The following is a 7,323-nucleotide window of genomic DNA, read 5'->3' as shown; positions in this document are numbered from 1 at the left end:
GGTGTTAGTTCTAGAAGGTCTTGTAGGTCTTCGTAGAACTGTTCAACTTCAGCTTCTTCAGCATTATTGGTCACGGCATAGACTTGGATTACCATAATATTGAATGATTTGCCTTGGAAACGAACAGAGATCATTCTGTCGTTTTTGAGATTGCATCCATGTACTGCATTTTGGACTCTTTTGTTTACTATGATGGCTACTCCATCTTCTAAGCGACTCTTGCCCACAGTAGTAGATATAATGGTCATCTGAGTTAAATTCACGCATTCGTCCATTTTAGTTCCCTGATTCCTAAAATGTCGGTGTTCACTCTTGCCATCTCCTTTTTGACCACTTCCAATTCACCTTGATTTATGGACCCTAACGTTCCAGGTTCCTATGCAATATTGCTCTTTAAAGTAATGGACTTTATTTCCATCACCAGTCACATCCACAGCTGGGTGTTGTTTTTGCTTTGGCTCTGCCTCTTCATTCTTTCTGGAGTTAGTTCTCCACTGATCTGCAGTAGCATATTGGACACTTATCTGCCTGGGGAGTTCAAAAAGATAGTGTCCTGTCTTTTTGCCTTTTTATACCATTCATGGGGTTCTCAAGGAAAGAATACTGAAGTGGTTTGCCATTGTCTTCTCCAGTGGACCACATTTTGTCAGAACTCTCCACCATGACCTGTCCATCTGTGGTGGCCCTATATGCCATGGCTCATAGTTTCATTGAGTTAGAGATCCTGAGTTAGAGGCTGTGGTCCATGTGATCAGATTTGTTAGTTTTTTGTGATTGTGGTTTTCAGTCTGTCTGCCCTCTGATAGAGAAGGATAAGTGGCTTATGGAAGCTTCCTGATGAGAGAGACTGACTGAGTCTAAATGAATATTCATATACAAAACAGGGCCTTAACCAGAAAGATGAAACTTTAAAATAGATCCCAAGTGAAACCTGGAAATCTTTAGATGCAAAAAGGGAAAGCGTTTGCACTGAGGATCAAGGAATACTTTTAAACTGCAGGGTTGGTGAGAAAAAGAGTGACAATGCATTCAATTTTGAGTATTTCACCTGTTTGCTCATTAGACCCACTGTTGTCAGGGGTCTTCTCTGGTTCCCATACAGGCCACTAAAATATTGACCTGAAATAGGCTGCCAGATATTTCTCCAGAAAGGAGTTTTATTCATGATCAGCAAATAATTGCAATTTGGGGACTACCATGATTGTGAGCAACACGCGGGTCCCTGGACAGCAAGGAAAGAACACTTTTATGGAGGGGAAAAGGAAGTTGGGAGGGCTAGCGAAAATGAAGAGTCGATGGCTTTTCATTGTCTGAGTCCTTGCCAGGAAAGCAGATGAGTTATCTAGACAAAACTAGATATCCCAACATCCTTTGAATTAGATGTGGTCATGTGGCTAAATTCAGAAAAGAAACACTGTGTAGGACTTCTGGCCTTAGGCCTCAGGATAATAGGTTTTCTTCCAGTTTTCTCTTTCCTTGCTGCAGGTTGCAGCCTGGACTGGTCCAGCTTTGACCAGGTAGATGTTAATGTCCTAGGGGCCACAGAGCAACAGAAAGGAAAGAACCTGGATCCCAGTTGACTATGTGGAGTCGTCTTCCCTGCTATCCTGGACTTTTAGCCTTATAACTGTTCCAGGAGGAGAAAGAAGCTTTTTTGTCATCTAAGCTTATATTTCTCAAACTTCAGTAGTCCTTGAATGGGGGCTTGAGTGGGGTTTGAGAATTTGCATTTCTAACAAATTTCTGCTGCTGCTGCTAAGTCACTTCAGTCATGTCCAACTCTGTGCTGCCCCATAGATGGCAGCCCACCAGGCTCCTCCGTCCCTGGGATTCTCCAAGTGACGTTAATGATGTTGCATCAGGATCTCTAATTTAAGTCCTTCCCCAGGAATTTTGATTTAATTGCTTGCAGTGGAGTTCTGGGACAGCTGGAAGAAACAAAACAAAATAGACAAACAAACAAAAAACAACACTACTCAGGTGATTCCAATATACAGCTAGGGTTGAGATTCACTGCATGGGAGGAACATTTTCTGGGAATGCATGAATCCTTTCCTGGTGCCCTTCAGCAGAGGAGGCAATTACTTCTAGCTGTTCTAAACAGATTTGTCATCCTATCTTATTATTTATTAACCACTTATGGATAATGCTTCTGGTTGCTTGTCTGCACTGCTGGGAGTACTTGTCTTCCTAAACTTCATTTCAACCAGAAACTTCTTTTTTTGACTTCTTCTTGTTTGACATCTTATTTTGGATGCTGAGCTTTGTCTTTGAACAAAATAATTCAAGATGATGATGTATAGAGAAACCAATTGTTGGTTTTCCCCAAAATCTGCCTTTAGGGACCACATATCGAACATTTGATCTTCAGCACTGCAACAGCGGTCTAACTTGAGCTTTCAGTCCTGAGACAGACAGACGCTCGCCATTACTGAGATGGATGATGTAATAATTAAACTACTATTTTGTGCAATCAGTTTCACTTGAAGGTTCCAAAGTCTTAAGAACATCTGGTGGCAATTTGTAGTTAACACAACATTATTTTGCATTTATTAAGTGTTGATAATGCAATAGGAGTTGTACAGAACACAATCTCTGTTCAGAGGTCAAGAGAGGGCAAATATGTCCCTAAAGAAAGAATGTTACAGATTTTTCCTAAAAACCCCACCTGTCTAGGTTAGTTGAAACTTTATAATTTTGGAAAAAACTGTCATTTGTATATATTTTCTGCAGTTTATAAAGTCTTTTTACATAGATCCATCTTTAGCATTGTTGCATTGTGAGTTAGTCAGTAGCAAGCAACTGAAAACCTGACTCAAACGGCATCAAACAATAAGAAAACTTATGATTGGCTTAAGTCCAAATCCAGAGGTATCATGGTTTGGGTTTGTTAATCCATTAGTGATGAGGACTCAGGTACTGTTAGGGGGAGCACACTGACTGAAACTGCCCACCCTGGCCAGGCACCATAGTAACCATTCGCACGAGTGTTTTTTAGGACAGGAGGTCCTGGTAAGGAACACAGAACTAATAAGCCACCACCAACTGGAAGAGTGTGGGAAAGGTCAAAAGGAGATGCCCTGTGTTGTTCTACCTCCCAGAATCCTTCTTGTTGGCATCCATCTTGCCTGAGCACTGTGTGCACGACCAGGAGGGACCCTGAGTCAGAATGATTGGCCAAGGACAACCTGGAAACTAATCCCATTGCCGAGACTTTGAGCCATGTGGGTTTCCTTACCCTCCTGCTCTCTGCCTGGGCCCTCCTTCCCAATAAAGTCTTTTGCTTTGTAAGCATGTTTGTCTCCTCAGACAATTCATTTCTAAATGTTAGACCAGAGCCTCCTTTTGGGCCCTGAAAGGGGTCCCCCTTCCTGCAACACTTCTCCTCTCTCTCTTTCATGCTGTTAGCCAGGGCATCATCAGCTCAAGACCATTTTCCCTTATGGTAGTTAAGAACCATCTCAGTAGCAACTGGGGCTACCCATCTCATTATTCTAGCTCAAAAGAAGAAAAATCTCTCACCCAAGCATGGAAGAGAAATCCTCTTATCCTGAATAGTCAGATTAGACAATATGTCTATCCCATGGTAGGGGGGTCGATGAGGTGGGGTGGTGACCTACAATGACTGCTTTGGGTTCCTGGACCAATTACTGGCAAGGAATTGTGTCTGACTCTTGTGACCCCATGGACTGTAGTCTGCCAGGCTCCTCTGTCCATGGGATTCTCCAGGCAAAAATACTGGAGTGGGTGGCCATTTTCTTTTCCAGGGGATCTTTGCAACCCAGGGATTGAACCCCGGCCTCCTGTGTTGCAGGTGGATTCTTGAACATCTGAGCCACCTGGGAAGCCCTACTGGCAAGGAAGGGTGGGGTTACTGGTATTGGCATAGACCAGTCAGGATTCTTCCCTGGAGCTGGACAGAGAGTCTGTTTCCCCTGGGTGACATGGAAGGGGTGGATGAACAAAGTCTAGTCTCTCTTAGGAAATAAGCAGAAGGGAATGGATACTGGTAGCACTTAACAGGGTTTACTGCCAGTATTTGGTGCTAATTTACAGAGGAAAGGGCTTCCCTGGTGGCTTAGATGGTAAAGCATCTGTCTGCAGTGCAGGAGACCTGGGTTTGATCCCTGGGTCAGGAAGATCCCCTGGAAAAGGAAATGGCAACTCACTCCAGTACTCTTGCTTAGAAAATTCCATGGATGGAGGAGCCTGGTAGGCTACAGTCCATGCGGTTGCAAAGAATCAGACACAACTGAATGACTTCACTTACAGAGGAAAAAACAGGGTTATGGAAGTTGAAGGACGCCCAAGATCGCACAGTTCAGCGGTGGTGGAATTGACGCTTCCAGTTGTCGAACTGTTGTGCACTTTAGCAGTGAAACCAACCCAAGACAATACTCAAAGCAGAAGTTTGTCTGCAGCACCTCCCCCTCCTCCGCCCTTCCTCTGCCCCTCCCCGCTTCCTTGCTCATCCTCTTTCCTTCACAATTTAGAAAACAGTACTCACTGGCCTTGTTTGGGGGTTCCAGCTTATTGACGGTGATGCTCTCTGTTGGAATGCCTGAGGCACTTGGCAGGCCTGGCCAGCATTACTTGGAGGGAACTCCCCTTGCCCCAACCCCAGACATTCCCTGACCCCAGGCCAGTGCTGTGGCTGGAGCAACCCTCGAAGTTCTTCCTGTCCTTGCAGGACGCACTTCAGTCAAGACACCAGGGAACTTTGCTGATCAAGACTTACTACTTAGGAGTCCTGGAGGGTCCATGGCACACCTGAAGGCTACACAGCCCAGAAGAGGGGAAGAGAGGGAGAAAGAGGGGACCTGGGGCTCTGCCTTCATTAGGGCCCAGAGGTGGGAAGTCTAGGGTTTGTAGGCTCACTATTGACCACTTTAAAGGGTAACAGGGAGAACTGGGGCACAAGAAGGGAGAAGTGAAGTCACTCAAGCTGTCAGCTGTCTAGGTGACCCAGGGCTTTCTAAAAGAGGGACCTGCATAGGTGAGGTCAGTCTAACTTACCTGATTTTTTGCTAGTAGCTATGTCAGACAACCGGTAATATATTTATTACAGATGGATGTCTTTGAAATGGATGCCTCAGCAATCAAAAGTTTAATGTCAGGCATTTTGACCTTACAGTAAGGAAGATGCCATTTCTGCCTTGTCCTGAACCCTGGAGCCTGGGGCACCTTATTTTGCTTCTTTGGGCTTCTATTCTTCAAGGAAGGCATTAGAACTATCATGGAATTTGCTAAGAACTCCATTCTCATGAATTTTACAACTCTTTCTCCCTCGTCCCCTATTTCTCCTGGAGCTTCTGCTTATCAGTGGTTTCAAACTTTTTTGGTAAATATACACGGTAAGATGTGGATTTTATAAAACAACTCAGTGTACAAACACAAATACACACACACCGTGAATTAAAAGTTTCATTGAATAGGGACTTCCCTGGGGGTCCAGTGGCTAATCCTCTGGGCTCCCAATGCAGGGTTTGATCCCTAGTTGGGGAACTAGAGCCCGCATGCTGCAACTGCAAGTTCGAATACTGCAACCAGAAATAACCCACGCCCCAACAAAGATCAAAGATTCCCCCCTGTGCTGTAAGTACAATCCATGCCCCAACAGAGATCAAAGATTCCACCCCCGTGCTGTAACTACAACCTGGCACAGGCAAAATAAGTAAATAAAATAATAAATAATACTAAAACAGCTTCATTGAATAATATTTATCCCAGTACAGAAGGTGATGCCCTCATCTAGTATAACCTGCTGTAGTCTATATCCTGTTCTGAGCTCAGCCGCTTCAGTTGTGTCCGACCCTGTGCGACTCTATGGACTGCAGCCCGCCAGGCTCCTCTGTCCGTGGGACTCTCCTGGCAACAATACTGGAGCGGGTTGCCGTGCCCTCCTTCAGAGCATCTTCCTGATCCAGGAATTGAACTCACATCTCTTCTGTCTCCTGCATTGACAGCTGGTTTCTTTACCGCCAGCGCCACTTGGGAAGCCCTCCATGGACCTCAACCCTTAGTAAAGCTTAAGAGTCAGCATTCAACTGACTCCTTGGGCCTTAACTTGGCAAGTCTTCATTCTCTATATCCACTCCCCAACTCCCAGTAAGATTTCTCTACTTTACATCTCATCTCCCTGGGATCCTGGCTCCTATTGTTACTTAGATATTCTGACATGTAGCTCAGCTGTGTGCTAACAGTATATTCTGCCCAGCCTTCTCTGGTCCAAGCAGTTATGAAATCCCCTGGTTAGATCTGATGACCTGTACAACCTGATTTCTGTACAATCAAATTCTCTTCTCTTTCTCCCGCTCTCTCCCTCCCTTCCATATTTTCTTCTCCTCAGAGTGTGGTGCTCAAGTCAAGACTTAGTTGTGGTGTGTCCACTTATACACTAACCCCGTTCACCTCAACTATTTGATGTTAGCTCAGCCTGTACAACTGTAGCTCTGCCCAGAGTCCCTGCAGAAATGCTGGATTCGTGCAGGTTCACCAGCAACTTCCACCCCCAGAAATCAAGTCCAGTCTAGCTATTCATAAGTACATAAATCATTTTAGGGAAGGTGAAAGTTCATCTGGCCCAATATTTCTCCTCTGTTTTTGGTTTATCTTAATCCCGTTTTGCTATTTTTTCACCACGCCCTCAATCTTCTCTGTCTCCAAAAGAAGCAAAGCCGCCCCTCCTCAACTTTTAAAAATTCTGTAAGAGCCACTTTCTTCAATAACTTATTCCATATGTTGCAGACACAAGCTCCATCAGGATCCTTCCTCCCCCCGCCGCTTCATCATTTTTGTCTGGCATCCCTCAGTGTTTGAATCATTACAAGTAAAAGGAGAGAATACTCTCCAATCCCAGCCCAGTGGGGCCTTTCTTGGTGCGTCCTGTGTGTTGCATCATTTCAAAGGTTTTATGGGAGTTTAACCCAGTGAGAAATGGCTGCTCTGCCTCTACACTCCCATCTTCTCTTGAAAGCCCCTCATGGCTTAGATGATATAGCCCTTCTTTGCTCAGGACACCAGGCTTCCTGGGATAAAGGCATAAAAAAGCCCTCCATCTTCCTTGTGTGTGTGCTAAGTCGCTTCAGTAGTGTCTGACTCTTTGCCACCCCATGGGCTGTAGCCTGCCAGGCTCCTCTGTCCATGGGAGTCTCCAGGCAAGGGTTGCCATTTCTTTCTTCAGGGGATCTTTCCAACCCCAGGATTGAACCCACGTTCTCTATACCCTGCATTGGCAGGCAGGTTCTTTATTGCTGGCACCACTTGGGAAGCCCCCCATCTTCCTTAGTGGGGTCCAATAAGAACTCTGAGCAAACAGAGGAT

The sequence above is a fragment of the Ovis aries genome, chromosome 9 (assembly GCF_016772045.2).
Source record: "Ovis aries strain OAR_USU_Benz2616 breed Rambouillet chromosome 9, ARS-UI_Ramb_v3.0, whole genome shotgun sequence".
Classification (NCBI taxonomy): Eukaryota; Metazoa; Chordata; class Mammalia; order Artiodactyla; family Bovidae; genus Ovis; species Ovis aries.
Note: the sequence above shows the minus strand (reverse complement) of the source record.